Source organism: Scyliorhinus torazame, chromosome 20 (genome assembly GCF_047496885.1).
Source record: "Scyliorhinus torazame isolate Kashiwa2021f chromosome 20, sScyTor2.1, whole genome shotgun sequence".
NCBI classification, from domain to species: domain Eukaryota; kingdom Metazoa; phylum Chordata; class Chondrichthyes; order Carcharhiniformes; family Scyliorhinidae; genus Scyliorhinus; species Scyliorhinus torazame.
This window is the reverse complement of record NC_092726.1, coordinates 32840135-32858154: the sequence shown is the minus strand read 5'-3', so window position 1 is coordinate 32858154 and position 18020 is coordinate 32840135. Positions and strand designations below refer to the sequence as shown.

Sequence of the window (18020 nt, the reverse complement as noted above, 5' to 3'; positions counted from 1 at the left end):
TGTCGGGTCAAGAAAATGGTGAAAATTGTGGACTGGTTGCAGCGGTATACGAATTGCAGTGGATCAAGGCGTTCTGGGTGTATGGAGGTGATGCGCTTCATGATCAACCTCTCGAAGCACTTCATTACGACTGATGTCAGGGCCACTGGTCGGTAGTCATTGAGGCACGTTGCCTAGTTCTTCTTTGGTACTGTTATGATGGTGGTCTTCTTGAAGCAGGTGAGGACCTCGGAGTGGAGTACGGACAGGTTCAAGATGTCCGTGAATACCTCTGCCAGCTGGTCCGTGTAGGCTCTGAGTGCACGACCAGGGATCCCGTCTGGGCCCGTCGCCTTCCGACGGTTCACTTTCAGGAAGACCAATCTGACTTCGGAAGCTGTGATGGGGGGTATGGGTGAATTATGTGCTGCTGGGCCCTCGCCAGCGGATTGTTGCTTACCTGCTCGAACCAAGCGCAGAATGCATTGAGTTCATCGGGGAGGGGTGCTGCCAGAGATACTGTTCGGCTTCGCTTTGTAGTCCGTTATGTTTTTTAGTCCTTGCCACAACCGCCGAGTGTCTGTCTGTGACTCCAGCATGGTTTGATATTCTCTCTTGGCATTCCGGATGGCTTTGCGGAGGTCGTACCTGGATTTCTTGTTTAGGTCAGGGTCGTCTGACTTGAACGCCTCAGATCTGTCCTTCAGTAGGGAGTCAATCTCGCGATTGAGCTGTGGTTTCCGGTTGGGGAATGCATGTACTGTTTTCTTTGGCACGCAGTCGTACACACATTTGCTGATGAAGTCTGTGACGGTGGTGGCATACTCATTTAAGTTGTTCGCTGAGTTCGTAAATATGGACCAGTCCACTGTCTCTAAGCAGTCACGTAAGAGCTCTTCTGTCTCCTCAGAATAGCACTGCACAACCTTCTTAGGTGTGCTGGAAGATGAGGGTGATGATGCCTTTCCTCATGGACTCTGACATGCTGTCTTCCAGAAGCATACTCTCGTACACTTCCAGCAGGTCTGGGCCGATCCAGTCCCACAGAGCCGAATACAACTCAACCGGTAAGCTTCCGGGAGTTTTACTCATCTCGGTGGACTTGACGGCCTTTGTCAGCTCATCCAGAGTTAGCGGTTTGTCCAGGTATTCCAGCTCGCTGTCGCCTTAGACCTCCGTGATAGTCGACAGGAAAGTCTGGGAAACAGTGCTATCTGTTGGCTTCAGGTCATACAGTCTGGCAGAAAAGGATTGGCTGATCCGCAGGATGTCAGACTGCGATTACTTTACAGAGCCATCTTCTTCCTTCAGGCTGCTGATCACAGAGGTCTCTCTGTGCACCTTTTGGAAGAAGAAGTGTGAGCACTTTTCGTCCTGCTCCACGGAGCGGACTCTGGAACGGAAGATAACCATGGAGGCCTCCGAGGTTTAGAGCGAGGCTTGCTGGCTCTTCACCTCTTGGAGATGCTCCTTGACATCCACCCCCATCAACTGCAGCTGGAGCAAATTCTGCATACTTTTCTGGAGCCTGGACATGAACCCTCGTCTCTCTCTCACCTTTTGAACGCCCTTGAGAATGAAAAACCTCTTGATATTCCCCTTGATTGCTTCCCACCAGAGATGTGGAGCCTCAAAGAGGCGTTCCGCGGTACTCCAACCTTTGTAATCCCTCCTGAGTTCCTCGATGTTCTCAGGCGTCAGCAGTTTTACATTTAGCGTCCATGTCCCCCATCCTACTCCCTGGTATTCCTGCAGGTGGCAGTCGGCCAGTAGGAGGCAGTGGTCAGAGAAGAACACCGGCTTTACTTTGGTGGACCTGTCAGTGAAAGCACGGGACACAAAGAAGAAGTCTATCCTGGAGCGGACGGACCCGTCTGGCCGTGACCATATGAGCGACCCTGCGCTCCGTCTGCAGGGTCGCAGCAGACGTCGAGCAGCTTGGCGGCTTTTACAGTTTCCATCAGGAGTCTGGATGTAGCGTCTAGTTTGCTGTCGGCTCTGCCGGATCGTCCAGCCGCATCGATGAAGCTGTTGAAGTCACTGCCCAGAACGACCGGCTTGGAGGTGGCCAACAGCAGTGGGAGTTGCTGAAGGACTGCCAGCCGCTCACTTTTTACGGCCGGGACATACACATTAATAAGTCTGAGAGGGGCGTTTTTTTTATTTGACGTCTGCTACGAGGAGGCGCCCGCCCACCGCCTCCTTAACGTCGGAGATGTGAAGTTGCCTCCCCACAGCAGAATGCCCAGGCCAGAGGAGCGGCAGTCGTTTCCTCCTGACCAGATGGATGGCCCGTGGGACCACCAGCTCGACCAGCGCCTGTAGTTGCTGAGGTGCGGAATTCCGCACTCCTGCAGGAACAGTAGGTCAGCTTTCACATTTTCTAAATAGTTGAGTGTGGCTACACACCGCGAAGTATCTTTGATGCTTCGCACATTAATGGATGCAATTTTAAAACCCATTATAAAACGGTAGATATACCAGGCTGAGAGTCCAGAGTCAATACAGTTGGATGTTCCACCTGTTGGATGTTCCCCAGCATGTCGGTGGTGCTTGCAAACTGTGCACAGTTGCAGGGCTGAGAAAACTATCCTGGTCCGCACTGGTCCCGTGAACGTGATGGAGATGCATTGGGGGGGGGGGGGGGGCGCTGGCGTCTGTTGTGGAAGTCAGTAGGTGTTGGGGTTGCAGGCCGGTCATCGCCTGGGTTGTTGCTACTTGTTACTATCGAGTGTTGGCCTGTGACCTTGTTTTCAATGTCCGGCGTTTGGTGGCCGTTGGTCATATTGCTGTTCCCATGAGCCAGGGGCTGATTGTCTCGGCGGGTTTTGTTTTCTCCCCTGTCTGTGGTCTGGGGGGGTCTGTGCATCCCGTTCCACATTGTTGCTTTGCCTCTTTATTTGAGGCCGATTCTTGTCTTGTTTTCCCTCATCGGAGGAGGTTTCGGCACTCAGTCCGCTGGCTGAAAGGTGTCGCTTTTTGCCACTCCACATCGGGGGGGTTCTTCAATTTTGTTTTGTTTTTCTCTTTCTTTTGTCCCTGTTCACTGTTTCCCATGGCTCTTTGTTCTTTGTCCCATCCTCTTCCATTGAGTGTTCCTCGTCAGATGAGGTTGGGTTGAGTTGTTGGGGCGTGCTGGGGTCTCCCCATTTTGTTGAGGGCCCTTCTGTTGCTTTTCCGCATTCTGTGCTGTGGTGTCTTTGTCGATGGAGGGTGAATGAACCTCCTCTATGGCCGCCTTTATGACTCCGCTGCTGACGATTTGTGCACATGTTACCCCGCGTTTCGGGCAGGCCCTGTAAAGATGGCCGGCCTCCCCACACAGGTTGCAGCACTTGTCTTCCTTGCAGTCCTTAGTCATGTGGCCCTTCTGCCTGCAGTTTTTGCAGAAGGTCACACTGCAGTTTGCGGTAATATGCCCCGTTTTGCCACAGGTGTGGCATACTCGTGACTGTCCCACGTAGTAGAGGTAGCCACGATTTCCACCAAACGCGAAACTGGAGGGGGGATGCAGGATGGCTCCGTCGCCGTCTGTTCTCACAGTCACCTTTATCTGGTGCTCACTTGTCCAGATGCTAAAGGTGTCTTTCAATTGCACGCTGTCACGTTTCTGCTCAGCGTACCTGGCGAGGAACGTGAGCACACCAGACACGGGGACGTGGGGGTTGTACGTGTGCAGTGCAACAACCCGGTTTTGCTGCGACGGTAGCGTAAACAGAGGCTCCGCAGTCAGGATAGACAGGGAATCTGGTTACCTTTTTCTTTGAACACGTTCAAGAATTTGATGCATGCTGCAACACTCTTGAAGGTGACATCAAAATATCCATTGGTGGGGAGGTTTTGCAAGCAGAAGATATCTGTTGCCCTTCCGCAACACTCGAGCAGCACCCGCTTCACAAAGAAGTTTCGGTCCACAGGTGACTCCCCTTCCGCCTTCTTCGTTGTGACTCGGACAGTGTTTCGCGCTCCCCAGCCTGGTGGACGGGATGAAGCTGCAGCCACAGCTCACACGTTTAGTCTAAACTGTATCGGCGTTAGGCCTAAACCAGAGGCTTAGACCAGCATTCGATCCACCAATAGCAGCCGAGCTCTAAACGTTTCCTCTTCTACGACTTCAATCCCTCCGTGTTCTCCAATCCACAATCGACATCGACAGCTTCCCTTGATCAAATATACATTTCATCTTAACCAAAAGGCGGAGAAGCAAAAGCCCATATTTTCCGGCTATGGCTCTCGTCCACCGACATTCAGGTGCACATTGCTGCGCTCGACTGTGCTTTGGAACTTTTAGTCTACAGTCACTGTTGGTCAAGAGACCTCCAGCTTGGCCGAGCACGGTGGAGTCTGTGCCTGCAGAACCAGTAAGACACAACGAGGCATCGTCTGGCACGCCTTCCACTGTCGTCACCAGAAGAAATGGAGACGCTGTGAAGGTCCAGTGACACCCAACGCATGGAGTCGAAGAAACCTCCAGCTTTCCCGAACAAAGGGCAATCCGTGCAAGCAGCAAGTACTGGCGGAATCTAACAGGCGGCAATGTCTAGTCTCACTGAGCTCAACCCTGGCGTGTTGGGCTTAGAGTCAGCAGAACGAAAAGAGACACCGTGAAGGTATACCTGCATCCAAATCAGGATGCCGTCCAGTCTGTCGCCACACTACCCTGTTGTGCAGGATGAAGGGCTGTGGCACTGAAGTGAGGAGGAGGCAAGACGACATCCTGGGGTGAGAGGGAGTAAAAAGCAGCAGGAAATCTGTGTGGCATATTAGCTGAAAACGGAGCCTGGCTGACGCAAGTCCGCGAGCCCATAGGCTCACAACATTAGTGCGCGAAGCACCCGCCAGCAGAAAAACAAGCAATGCTTTGGAGCCTGAAAGTCCTTAAATTGGTCAGGATTAGACAACTGGACAACAGAGAAAAGGGGAAACCAGGTTTTGCGCCATATCCTGCTTTTGTACATTTTGCTCCCCAAAGCGGGGTGAATGCACCATTCCTGGAAGCATTGCAAGACCAGGTTGATGCGTTGAGCGGAAGGAGCAAGCCCCTGAACCATCTCCGAGTCCCAAAAATCAATTTAGTATTCGGTCCCCAGATAGAGAACATATCAGATATTAAACTGATAAGAACAGATTTTTTTTTTTAAATTTCAAAAAAATATACTTTATTCATAAAAAATTATCATAAGCATTACAGAAACATTTCAAGTTGTCTTGACTGTACATTTCCGGCAGGGTTACATGTTGCCTTGACTTTGTTTCATTCAATTTTGATATTGTCATACACATATCACTCTTTACATTACAGTTCCTTCTTAAATGTTTACAGTGCCATGTTTGTTTTTGTACATTGGAGTGTTGGTTGCCCAGACCGAGGAGCTTTACACTGTTACCCGCCCCTCGGCGTACATTTGCTGGAAAGACTTTACACAGTGGTCTTTCCCCATTGCGGCTTGGCGGCAGCTGCCCCAAGCTTGAGTGCGTCCCTCAGCACGTAGTCCTGGACCTTGGAAGGTGCCAGTCTGCAACACTCGGTCGAGGACAATTCTTTGCACTGGAAGATCAGCAAGTTTCGGGCAGTCAAGGAGCGTCTTTTACCGAGTTGATGACCTTCCAGCAGCAGTTGATATTTGTCTCGGTGTGTGTCCCTGGAAACAGTCCGTAGAGCACAGAGTCCTGTGTCACAGATCTGTTTGGGATAAACCTTGACAAATACCATTGCATCACTCTCCAGACCTTCTTTGCAAAGGCACATTCCACAAGGAGGTGTGTGACCGTCTCATTTCCGCCACAGCCACTCCGAGGGCAACGTGCATTGGCACAGAGCCTTCGGGTGTGCATGAAGAATCTGACAGGGAGGGCCCTTCTCACCACCAGCCAAGCTAGGTCTTGGTGCTTGTTTGAAAGTTCTGGTGATGAGGCATTCTGCCAGATGACTCTGGCAGTCTGCTCAGGGAACCATCCCACGTCCTCCACGGTCTCCTTTTCCCCGAGGACCTCGAGGACATTGCGTGCTGACCACTGCTTCATTGCCTTGTGGTCGAAGGTGTTTTTCATTAAAAACGTTTCCACGAAGGACAGGTGGTACGGTACGGTCCAACTACTCGGGGCGTTCCGGCTCAATGAGGCCAGGCCCATCCTTCTTACACCGGGGACAGGTAGAACCTTTGTATGTAGTGACACTGCATACTGGGGGTCCACGCACAGTTTGATGCAGCTGGACACAAAGATGGCCAACAGGATGAGGGAGGCGTTGGGTACATTCCGCCCTCCCTTCTCCAGAGGTTTGTACATGGTGTCCCTTCGGACACGGTCCATCTGGATCTCCAGATGAATTTGAAGATGGTCCGGGTGACTGCTGCGGTCGGGTTATGGGCCAGACCTGCGCCACGTACAGTAGCAGCGAGAGTACCTCACACCTGATGACCAGGGTTTTGCCCGCAATGGAGAGGGAGCGTTGCTCCCACCAGCCCTGTTTCTGTCTTACCTTTCCTATGCGCTCCTCCCAGTTTTTGGTGCACGCCCCAGCAGCTCCGAACCATATCCCCAGCACCTTCAGGTAATCTGACCTGACAGTGAAGGGGACAAAGGACCGGTCGGCCCAGTTCCCAAAGAACATGGCCTCGCTCTTGCCACGGTTTACCTTGCCTCCCGAGGCCAGTTCAAACTGGTCGCAGGTGGTCAAGAGCCTGCGTCCAGACGCAGGATCCTAGCAGAAGACGGCAACGTCGTCCATGTACAGGGAGGCCTTGACTTGCATGCCTCCACTGCCTGGGATCGTCACTCCTCTTATACCCGGATCCCTCCTGATGGACTCGGCAAAAGGTTCTATGCAGCACACAAAAAGGGCAGAGGAGAGAGGGCAGCCCTGCCTGACTCTGGATTTGATCTGGAACTTTTCTGATTCCCACCCATTGATTGAGACTGCGCTATAGATGTTTGTGTAGAGCAGTTTGATCCAATTGCAAATTCCCTCCCCAAACCCCATTTTGGAGAGCACATCCATCATGTAGGTGTGCGATATTCTGTCAAAAGCCTTCTCCTGGTCAAGGCTGATGAGGCAAGTGTCCACCCCCCTGTCCTGCACGTAGGCGATCGTATCCCTGAGTAGCGCGAGGCTATCAGAGATCTTCCTGCCGGGTACAGCACAGGTCTGGTCAGGGTGGATCACCGACTCCAGAGCCGACCTGACCCGATTGGCGATGACCTTGGCTAGAATTTTGTAGTCCACATTCAACAGTGAAATGGGTCGCCAATTTCGAATGTCTTCCCTTTCCCCCTTCTGCTTGTAGATGTGGGTGATGATGCCTTTCCTCATGGACTCTGACATGCTGCCTTCCAGAAGCATACTCTCGTACACTTCCAGCAGGTCTGGGCCGATCCAGTCCCACAGAGCCGAATACAACTCAACCGGTAAGCCGTCCCTTCCGGGAGTTTTACTCGTCTCGAAGGACTTGGCGGCCTTTGTCAACTCGTCCAGAGTTAGTGGTTTGCCCAGGTTTTCCAGCTCGCTGTCGCCTATGACCTCCGTGATAGTCGACAGGAAGGTCTGGGAAACAGTGCTAACTGTTGGCTTCAGGTCATACAGTCCAGCATAAAAGGATTGGCTGATCCTCAGGATGTCAGACTGCGATGACTTTTCAGAGCCATCTTCTTCCTTCAGGCTGCTGATCACAGAGGTCTCTCTGTGCACCTTTTGGAAGAAGAAGCGTGAGCACTTTTCGTCCTGCTCCACGGAGCGGACTCTGTAACGGAAGATAACCTTGGAGGCCTCCGAGGTGTACAGCGTGGCTTGCTGGCTCTTCACCTCTTGGAGATCCTCCTTGACACCCACCCCCATCGACGGCAGCTGGAGCACATTTTGCATACTTTCCTGGAGCCTGGACATGACCCCTCGTCTCTCTCTTACCTTTTGAACGCCCTTGAGGATGAAAAACCTCTTGATATTCCCCTTGATTGCTTCCCACCAGAGATGTGGGGCCTCAAAGAGGGGTTTTACGGTTCTCCAACCTTTGTAATCCCACCTGAGTTCCTCGATGTTCTCAGGGGTCAGCAGTTTTACATTTAGCTTCCACGTCCCCCTGCCTACCCGCTGGTCTTCCTGCAGGTGGCAGTCGGCCAGTAGGAGGCAGTCAGAGAAGAACACCGGCGTTACGTCGGTGGACCTGACCGTGAAAGTTCGGGACACAAAAAAGAAGTCTATCCTGGAGCGGACGGACCCGTCTGGCCCTGACCATGTGTATCTACGCTGCGCGCCGTCTGCAGGGTTGCTGCAGACGTCGAGCAGCTTGGCGTCTTTTACCGTTTCCATCAGGAGTCTGGACGTCGCGTCTAGTTTGCTGTCGGCTTTGCTGGATCGTCCAGCCGCATCGATGATGCAGTTGAAGTCACCACCCAGGATGACCGGCTTGGAGGTGGCCAACAGCAGTGGGAGTTGCTGAAGGACTGCCAGCCGCTCACTTTTTACGGCCGGGGTGTACACATTAATAAGTTTGCGAGCAGTGTTTTTGTATTTCACGTCTGCTACGAGGAGGCGCCCGCCCACCACCTCCTTAACGTCGGAGATGGTGAAGTTGCCTCACCGCAGCAGAATACCCAGGCCGGAGGAGCGGCAGTCGTTTCCTCCTGACCAGATGGATGGCCTGTGGGACCACCAGCTCGACCAGTGCCTGTAGTTGCCGAGGTGCGGAATTCCGCACTCCTGCAGGAACAGTAGGTCAGCTTTTACATGTGCCAAATAGTTGAGTGTGGCTACACACCGCGAAGTATCTTTGATGCTTTGCACATTTATCGATGCAATTTTTAAACCCATTATAAAAAGGTAGATTTACCAGTCTCAAGAGTCCAGAGTCTATACAGTTGGCTGTTCCAGCTGTTGAATGTTCCCCAGCATGCTGGTGGTGCTCGCAAACTTTAGCACAGTTGCAGGGCCTAGAAAACTGTTCTGGTCCGTACTGGCCCCGTGATTTTGTTGCAGATGCATTGGGGGGGGGGGGCGGGGGGGGGGGGGGGTGTAGCCCTGGGGTTCGTCGTGGCAGTCAGTAGGTGTTGGGGTTGCAGGCCGGTCTTCACCTGGGTTGTTGCTGCTCGTTTTTATCGGGGGTTGGTCTGTGACCTTGTTTTCTTCCCGGTCGGTGGTCTGGGGGGTCTGTGCCTTCCGTTCCACGTTGGTGCTTTGCCTCTTTATTTGAGGCCGATTCTTGTCCTGTTTTCCCTCATCGGATGAGGTGTCGGCGCTAAGTGCGCCGGCTGAGAGGTGTCGCTTTTTGCCACTACCCCTCGGGGGGGGGGGGGGGGGGGGGGGGTTCTTCAGTTTGTTTTTTTGTTTCCTCTTTCGTTTGTCCCTGTTCACGGTTTCCCAGGGCTCTTTATTCTTTGTCCCATCCTCTTCCTCTTCCATTGAGTGTTCCTCATCAGATGGGGCTGGGGTTGGGTTGTCACGAGGTGCTGGGGCCTCCTCTTTTTGTTGGAGGCCCTTCTGTTGCTTTTCCGCATTCTGTGCTGTGGTGTCTTTTTCGATGGAGGGTGTATGCACCTCCTCTCTGGTCGCCTTTTTAACTCCGCTGCTGATGATTTGAGCGTATGTCGCCCCGCGTTTCGGGCAGGCCCTGTAAAGATGGCCGGCCTCCCCACACAGGTTGCAGCACTTGTCTTCTTTACAGTCCTTAGTCATGTGTCCCCCCTGCCTGCAGTTTTTACAGAAGGTCACACTGCAGTTTGCGGCAACATGCCCCGTTTTGCCACAGGTGTGGAATACTCGTGGCTGTCCCACGCAGTTGAGGTAGCCACGATTTACTCCAATAGCGAAACTGGAGAGGGGATGCAGGATGGTTCCATTGCTGTCCGTTCTCAGGGTCACCTTGACCTGGTGCTCACTTGTCCAGATGCCGAAGGTGTCTTTCACTTGCACGCTGTCACTTTTCAGCTCAGCGTACCTGGCGAGGAACGTGAGCACATCAGACACAGGGACGTGGGGGTTGTACGTGTGCAGTGTAACAACCCGATTTCGCTGCGCCTGTAGCGTAAACAGAGGCTCCGCAGTCAGGATCGACAGGGGACTCTGGTTACCTTTTTCCTTGAAGACGTTCAAGAATTTGATGCACGCTGCGACGCTCTTGAAGGTGACATCAAAGAAACCATTCTTGGGGAAGTTTTGCAAGCAGAAGATTTCTGTTGCTTTAAACGCACAACACTCGAGCAGCACCCGCTTCACGAAGAGTATCCGATCCAAAGATGACTCTCCTTCCGTTTTCTTCACTGTGACTCGGACAGTGTTTCGCACTGCCCAGCCTGGTGGTCGGGATGCAGCTGCATCCATAGCTCGTACGCTGAGTGTGAAACTGTATCGGCGTTAGGCCTAAATCAGAGGTTTAGGCCAGCATGTAGAGCCACCAATAGCAGCCAAGCTCCAAACGTTTCCTCTTTGATGGTTGCAATCCCTCCAAGCTTTCCAATCCACGATCGTCATCGAAATCCTCAGCTTCTCTCGATCAAATGAGACTACACTTGATCTTAGCCAAAAGGCCGAGAAACGATAGCCCATATTTTCCGGCAATGGCTCTTGTCCTCCTCGTCCACCGACATTCAGGTGCACCTTGCTGCGCTCGACTGTGCTTCGGAACTTTTAGTCTACGCTCACTGTTGGTCAAGAGACCTCCAGCTTGGCCGAGCACGGTGGAGTCTGTGCATGCAGAACCAGTAAAACACAACAGGAAGACATCGTCTGGCAAGCCGTCCCCTGTCGTCAGCAGATGAAATGGAGACGCTGTGAAGGCCCAGTGACACCCAAAAGAGGGTGTCGAAGTAATCTCCACCTTTGCCGAACAAAGGGCAATCCGTGCAAGCAGCAAGTACTGGCGGAATCCAACAGGGGGCAATGTCTAGTCTCCCTGAGCTCCACCCTGGCGTGTTGGTCTTGGAGTCAGGAGAACGAAAAGAGACGCCGTGAAGGTATACGTACATCCAAATCAGGATGCCGTTCAGTCTGTCGCCACACTTCCCCGTTGTTCAGGAAGAAGGGATGTGGTAACTGAAGTGAGGAGAAGGCAAGTCGGCATCCGAGGGTGAGGGTGAGTGGCCTGTAAAAAGCAGCAGGAAATCTGTGTGGTATATCAGCTGAAAACGGAGCCTGGCTGCCGAAAGTCCGCGAGTCCATCGGCTCGCAACATTCGTGCACGAAGCTCCCGCCAGCAGAAAAGCTCGCAATGCTTTGGAGCCTGAAAGGCCTTAAATTGGTCAGGATGAGACAACTGGATAAGAGAGAAAAGGGGAAGCCAGATATTGCGCCATTTTCTGCTTTTATACATTTTGCGCCCCAAAGCGGGGTGAAGGCACCATTCCTGGAAGCACTGCAAGATCAGGTTGATGCGTGGAGCGGAAGGAGCAAGCCCCTGAACCATCTCCCAGTCCCAAAAATCAATTTAATATTCGGTCCCCAGAGAGAGGACATATCAGATATTAAACTGATAAGAACAAATTTTTTTTTTTTTTTCAAAAATAATATACTTTATTCATAAAAATTTATCATAAGCATTACAGAAACATTTCAAATTGTCTTGACTGTACATTTCCGGCAGGATTACATGTTGCCTTGACTTTCTTTCATTCAATTTTGATATTGTCATACACATATCACTCTTTACATCACAATTCCTTCTTAAATATTTACAGTGCCATGTTTGTTTTTGTACATTGGAGTGTTGGTTGCCCAGACCGAGGGGCTTTACACTGTTACCCGCCCCTCGGTGTACATTTGCTGGAAAGACTTTACACAGTGGTCTTTCCCCATTGCGCCTTGGCGGCAGCTGCCCCAAGCTTGAGTGCGTCCCTCAGCACGGAGTCCTGGACATTGGAATGTGCCAGTCTGCAACACTCGGTCGAGGACAATTCTTTGCACTGGAAGATCAGCAAGTTTCGGGCTGACCAAAGAGCGTCTTTTACCGAGTTGATGACCTTCCAGCAGCAGTTGATATTTGTCTCGGTGTGTGTCCCTGGAAACAGTCCGTAGAGCACAGAGTCCTGTGTCACAGATCTGTTTGGGATAAACCTTGACAAATACCACTGCATCTCTCTCCAGACCCTCTTTGCAAAGGCACATTCCACAAGGAGGTGTGTGACCGTCTCATTTCCCCCACAGCCAGTCCGAGGGCAGCGTGCATTGGTGCAGAGCCTTCGGGTGTGCATGAAGAATCTGACAGGGAGGGCCCTTCTCACCACCAGCCAAGCTAGGTCTTGGTGCTTGTTTGAAAGTTCTGGTGATGAGACGTTCTGCCAGATGACTCTGGCAGTCTGCTCAGGGAACCATCCAACGTCCTCCACGGTCTCCTTTTCCCTGAGGGCCTCGAGGACATTACGTGCTGACCACTGCTTCATTGCCTTGTGGTCAAAGGTGTTTTTCTTCAAAAACTTTTCCACGAAGGACAGGTGGTACGGTACGGTCCAACTACTTGGAGTGTTCCGCGGCAATGAGGCCAGGCCCATCCTTCGTAACTCCGGGGACAGGTAGAACCTCAGTATGTAGTGACACTTGGTGTTTGCATACTTGGGGTCCACGCTCAGCTTGATGCAGCTGCACACAAAGGTGGCCAACAGGATGAGGGAGCCGTTGGGTACGTTCCGCCCTCCATTCTCCAGAGGTTTGTACATGGTGTCCCTTCCGACACGGCGCATCTTGGATCGCCAGATAAATTTGAAGATGGCCCGGGTGACTGCTGTGGCGTCGGGTCGGGTTATGGGCCAGACTTGCGCCACGTACAGTAGCACCGAGAGTACCTCACACCTGATGACCAGGGTTTTGCCCGCAATAGAGAGGGAGCGTTGCTCCCACCAGCCCAGTTTCTGTCTTACCTTTCCTATGCGTTCCTCCCAGTTTTTGGTGCACGCCCCAGCAGCTCCGAACCATATCCCCAGCACTTTCAGGTAATCTGACCTGACAGTGAAGGGGACAAAGGACCGGTCAGCCCAGTTCCCAAAGAACATGGCCTCGCTCTTGCCCCGGTTTACCTTGGCTCCCGAGGCCAGTTCAAACTGGTTGAAGGTGGTCAAGAGCCTGCGTACAGACGCAGGATCCGAGCAGAAGACGGCAACGTCGTCCATGTACAGGGAGGCCTTGACTTGCATGCCTCCACTGCCTGGGATCGTCACTCCTCTTATACCCGGATCCCTCCTGATGAACTCGGCAAAAGGTTCGATGCAGCACACAAAAAGGGCAGAGGAGAGAGGGCAGCCCTGCCTGACGCCGGATTTGATCTGGAACTCTTCTGATTCCCACCCATTGATTGAGACTGCGCTATAGATGTTTGTGTAGAGCAGTTTGATCCAATTGCGAATTCCCTCCCCAAACCCGATTTTGGAGAGCACATCCATCATGTAGGTGTGCGATATTCTGTCAAAAGCCTTCTCCTGTTCAAGGCTGATGAGGGAAGTGTCCACCCCCCTGTCCTGCATGTAGGCGATCGTATCCCTGAGTAGCACGAGGCTATCAGAGATCTTCCTGCCGGGTACAGCACAGGTCTGGTCAGGGTGGATCGCCGACTCCAGAGCAGACCTGACCCGCTTGGCGATGACTGATTAAACTGATAAGAACAGATACTACACTTGATCTGAGCAAAAAGGCGAGAAGCAATAGCACATATACTCCGGCAATGGCTCTTATCATCCTCGTCCACCGACATTCAGGTGCACCTTGCTGCGCTCGACTGTGCTTTGGAACTTTTAGTCTACGCACATTGTTGATCAAGAGACCTCCAGTTTGGCCGAGCACGGTGGAGTCTGTGCATGCAGAACCAGTAAAACACAACAGGAAGGCATCATCTGGCAAGCCGTCCCCTGTCGTCACCAGATGAAATGGAGACGCTGTGAAGGTCCAGTGACACCAAACGGAGGGAGTCGAAGTAATCTCCACCTTTGTCGAACAAAGGGAAATCCGTGCAATCAGTAAATACTGGCGAAATCCAACAGGGCGCAATGTCTAGTCTCCCTGAGCTCCACCCTGGCGTGTTGGTCGTGGAGTCAGGAGAACGAAAAGAGACGCCGTGAAGGTATACCTACATCCAAATCAGGATGCCGTTCAGTCTGTTGCCAAACTTCCCCGTTGTGCAGGATGAAGGGATGTGGTAACTGAAGTGAGGAGAAGGCAAGTCATCCGAGGGTGAGGGTGAGTGGCCTGTAAAAAGCAGCAGGAAATCTGTGTGGCATATAAGCTGAAAACGGAGCCTGGCTGCCGAAAGTCCGCAAGTCCATCGGCTCGCAACATTAGTGCATGAAGTTCCCACCAGCAGAAAAACTAGCAATGCTTTGGAGCCTGAAATGCCTTAAATTGGTCACGACAAGACAACTGGACAAGAGAGAAAAGGGGAAGCCAGGTTTTGCGCCAGTTTCTGCTTTTATACATTTTGCGTCCAAAGCGGGGTGAAGGTACCATTCCTGGAAGCAGTGCAAGACCAGGTTGATGCGTGGAGCGGAAGGAGCAAGCACCAGGACCATCTCCGAGTCCCAAAAATCAATTTAATAATCGGTCCCCAGACAGAGAACATATCAGATATTAAACTGATAACAACAATTTTTTTTTTTCATAAAAAGTATACTTTATTCATAAAAATTTATCATAAGCATTACAGAAACATTTCAAATTGTCTTGACTGTACATTTCCGGCAGTGTTACATGTTGCCTTAACTTTCTTTTATTTAATTTTGATATTGTCATACACATATCACTCTTTACATTACAATTCCTTCTTAAATATTTACAGTGCCATGTTTGTTTTTGTACATTGGAGTGTTGGTTGCCCAGACCGAGGGGCTTTACATTGTTACCCGCCCCTCGGTGTACATTTGCTGGAAATACTTTACACAGTGGTCTTTCCCCATTGCGCCTTGGCGGCAGCTGCCCCAAGCTTGAGTGCGTCCCTCAGCACGTAGTCCTGGACCTTGGAATGTGCCAGTCTGCAACACTCGGTCGAGGACATTTCTTTGCACTGGAAGATCAGCAAGTTTCGGGCAGACCAAAGAGCGTCTTTTACCGAGTTGATGACCTTCCAGCAGCAGTTGATATTTGTCTCGGTGTGTGTCCCTGGAAACAGTCCTTAGAGCACAGAGTCCTGTGTCACAGATCTGTTTGGGATAAACCTTGACAAATACCACTGCATCTCTCCCCAGACCTTCTTTGCAAAGGCACAGTCCACAAGGAGGTGTGTGACCGTCTCATTTCCCCCACAGCCACTCCGAGGGTAGCGTGCATTGGCACAGAGCCTTCGGGTGTGCATGAAGAATCTGACAGGGAGGGCCCTTCTTTGCAAAGGCACATTCCACAAGGAGGTGCACCTTGCTGCGCTCGACTGTGCTTTGGAACTTTTAGTCTACGCTCACTGTTGGTCAAGAGACCGCCAGCTTGGCCGAGCATGGTGGAGTCTGTGCATGCAGAACCAGTAAAACACAACAGGAAGACATCTTCTGGCAAGCCGTCCCCTGTCGTCACCAGATGAAATGGAGACGCTGTGAAGGCCCAGTGACACCCAACGGAGGGAGTCGAAGTAATCTCCACCTTTGCCGAACAAAGGGCAATCCGTGCAAGCAGCAAGTACTGGCGGAATCCAACAGAGGGCAATGTCTAGTCTCCCTGAGCTCCACCCTGGCGTGTTGGTCGTGGAGTCAGGAGAACGAAAAGAGACGCCGTGAAGGTTTACCTCCATCCAAATCAGGATGCCGTTCATTCTGTCGCCACACTTCCCCGTTGTGCAGGATGAAGGGATGTGGTAACTGAAGTGAGGAAAAGGCATGTCGGCATCCGGGGGAGAGGGTGAGTGGCCTGTAAAAAGCAGCAGGAAATCTGTGTGGCATATCAGCTGAAAACAGCCTGGCTGCCGATCGTCCGCGAGTCCATCGACTCACAACGTTAGTGCACGAAGCTCCCGCCAGCAGAAAAGCTAGCTGTGCTTTGGAGCCTGAAAGGCCTTAAATTGGTCAGGATGAGATAACTGGACAAGATAGAAAAGGGGAAGCCAGGTTTTGCACCATTTGTACATTTTGCTCCCCAAAGCATGGTGAAGGCAACTTTCCAAGAAGTATTACAATACCTGGTTGATGCGTGGAGCGGAAAGAGTAAGCCCCAGAACCATCTCCCAGTCCGAAAAAACAATTTAATATTCGGTCCACAGTTAGAGGACATATCAGATATTAAACTGATAAGAACATATACTACACTTGAGCTGAGCCAAAGGGCCGAGAAGCAATAGCCCATATTTTCCGGCTACGGCTCTTGTCCTCCTCGCCCACCGACATTCAGGTGCACCTTGCTGCGCTCAACTGTGCTTTGGAACTTTTAGTCTACGGTCACTGTTGGTCAAGAGACCTCCAACTTGGCCGAGCACGGTGGAGTCTGTGCATGCAGAACCAGTAAAACACAACAGGAAGACATCGTCTGGCAAGCCGTCCCCTGTCGTCACCAGATGAAATGGAGATGCTGTGAAGGCCCAGTGACACCCAACGGTGGGAGTCGAAGAAATCTCCACCTTTGCCGAACAAAGGGCAATCCGTTCAAGCAGCAAGTACTGCCGGTATCCAACAGGGGGCAATGTCTAGTCTCCCTGAGCTCCACCCTAGCGTGTTGGTCGTGGAGTCAGGAGAACGAAAAGAGACGCCGTGAAGGTATACCTACATCGAAAGAGGATGCCGTTCAGTCTGTCGCCACACTTCCCCGTTGTGCAGGATGAAGGGATGTGGTAACTGAAGTGAGGAGAAGGCAAGTCGGCATCCGAGGGTGAAGGTGAGTGGCCTGTAAAAAGCAGCAGGAAATCTGTGCGGCATATCAGCTGAAAATTGATGGGATTGGTCATGGTCGGGGACTTCAACACAGTTATTGACCTTGGCTTGGACTGGTCAAGCTCGAAAACGGACAGGGTGCCAGCAATGGTAAAGGAACTAAAAGGGTTCATGGAGCAGATGGGGGACGAAGGTGGGGGGCGGGGGAGGTGGGGGTTGGATCCATGGAGATTTGAGCAGCCGATGGTGAAGGAGTTCTCCTTCTACTCACACGTGCATAAAGTGTACTCCCGGATCGATTTCTTCATTTTGAGCAGCGCCTTACTGGCACGGGTGGTGGACACGGTGTACTTGGCAATCCGAATCTCAGACCATGCTCCGCACTGGGTTGACCTGCAGGTTACTAAAGACAGCAACTAGCGCCCGCACAAAGGGTAGTGTGCCTGCAACTCGCTGCCGGAGGAGGTGGTGGAAGCAGGGACGATCGTGACATTGAAGTGGCATCTTGACAAATACGTGGATAGGATGGGAATAGAGGGATACGGACCCAGGAAGTGTAGAAGATTTTAGTTTCGTGGGGCAGCGTGGTATTGTGAAAAAGGAGAAAAACGAACGACAAAGGCTGGTGGTCTCCGTCTTGGAGGTTATCCGCAACTATTAGATTGGGAGCAAAGGTAATCAAGTGTCAGCTACTCTCCAGGTAAATGCGCTACCAGTACATTTTCTGGTGAGCTATATGAGTCAGAGGCCCTTCCAGATACTTCAGATATGGTGAGGTTTCTAGATTCTTTTCACATCCCTACCGTAGAAGGCGGTCGCAAAGGGGAACTGGAATCCCCATTCAGCCTAGAAGGAAATGCAGAAATGTATCAGTCAGCTGCAATCTGGCAAGTCTCCTGTTTTATTGCTGGCTGCCAAAATGTAGAAAATCATACAATGGCTGAATGATCCGAAAGCAAAATGGAGCAAGTTAGAAGTGCAGTGCGCTGCAGCCTCCTCGCTACAAGCCTAAATTACCACCCTCTTGCATTTTTCCCAGATAGGTCTTCTCTGGAGCCCTGTGTTGACTTCATCGCTCAGGAGTTGGAAGCGGTTTCGGCATCATTTCAATCTCCTTTCACTGTCCTCATTTGCGCCAATATGTGACAACCACCTCCGTCCTTCGAGCTTGGATCCAACGTTCAGTTCCTGAGAACGGAAAGTTTGGTGCACTTTGGGGATTGATTCCTAGATGGACGCTTTTTACAGCCTTGAAAAACTCTCAGACAGATTCAATCTGTATGGTCCCC

The 18020-nt window shown here is 51.7% G+C and overlaps 1 non-coding gene and 4 pseudogenes across 1 annotated transcript; all 5 read right to left on the bottom strand.

Moving 5' to 3' along the window:
* Positions 1-4954: 4954 nt before the first annotated feature.
* Positions 4955-5135, bottom strand: LOC140397278 (U2 spliceosomal RNA; annotated as a pseudogene).
* A 6161-nt stretch (positions 5136-11296) lies between these two features.
* Positions 11297-11476, bottom strand: LOC140397347 (U2 spliceosomal RNA; annotated as a pseudogene).
* Positions 11477-13393: 1917 nt separating this feature from the next.
* On the bottom strand, positions 13394-13598 carry LOC140397421 (U2 spliceosomal RNA; annotated as a pseudogene).
* Positions 13599-14381: 783 nt separating this feature from the next.
* LOC140397376 (U2 spliceosomal RNA) lies at positions 14382-14556 on the bottom strand (annotated as a pseudogene).
* A 1456-nt stretch (positions 14557-16012) lies between these two features.
* Positions 16013-16203, bottom strand: LOC140397106 (U2 spliceosomal RNA). The gene has a single exon (XR_011936703.1). It is a non-coding gene; the product is annotated as a U2 spliceosomal RNA (small nuclear RNA).
* Positions 16204-18020: the final 1817 nt, after the last annotated feature.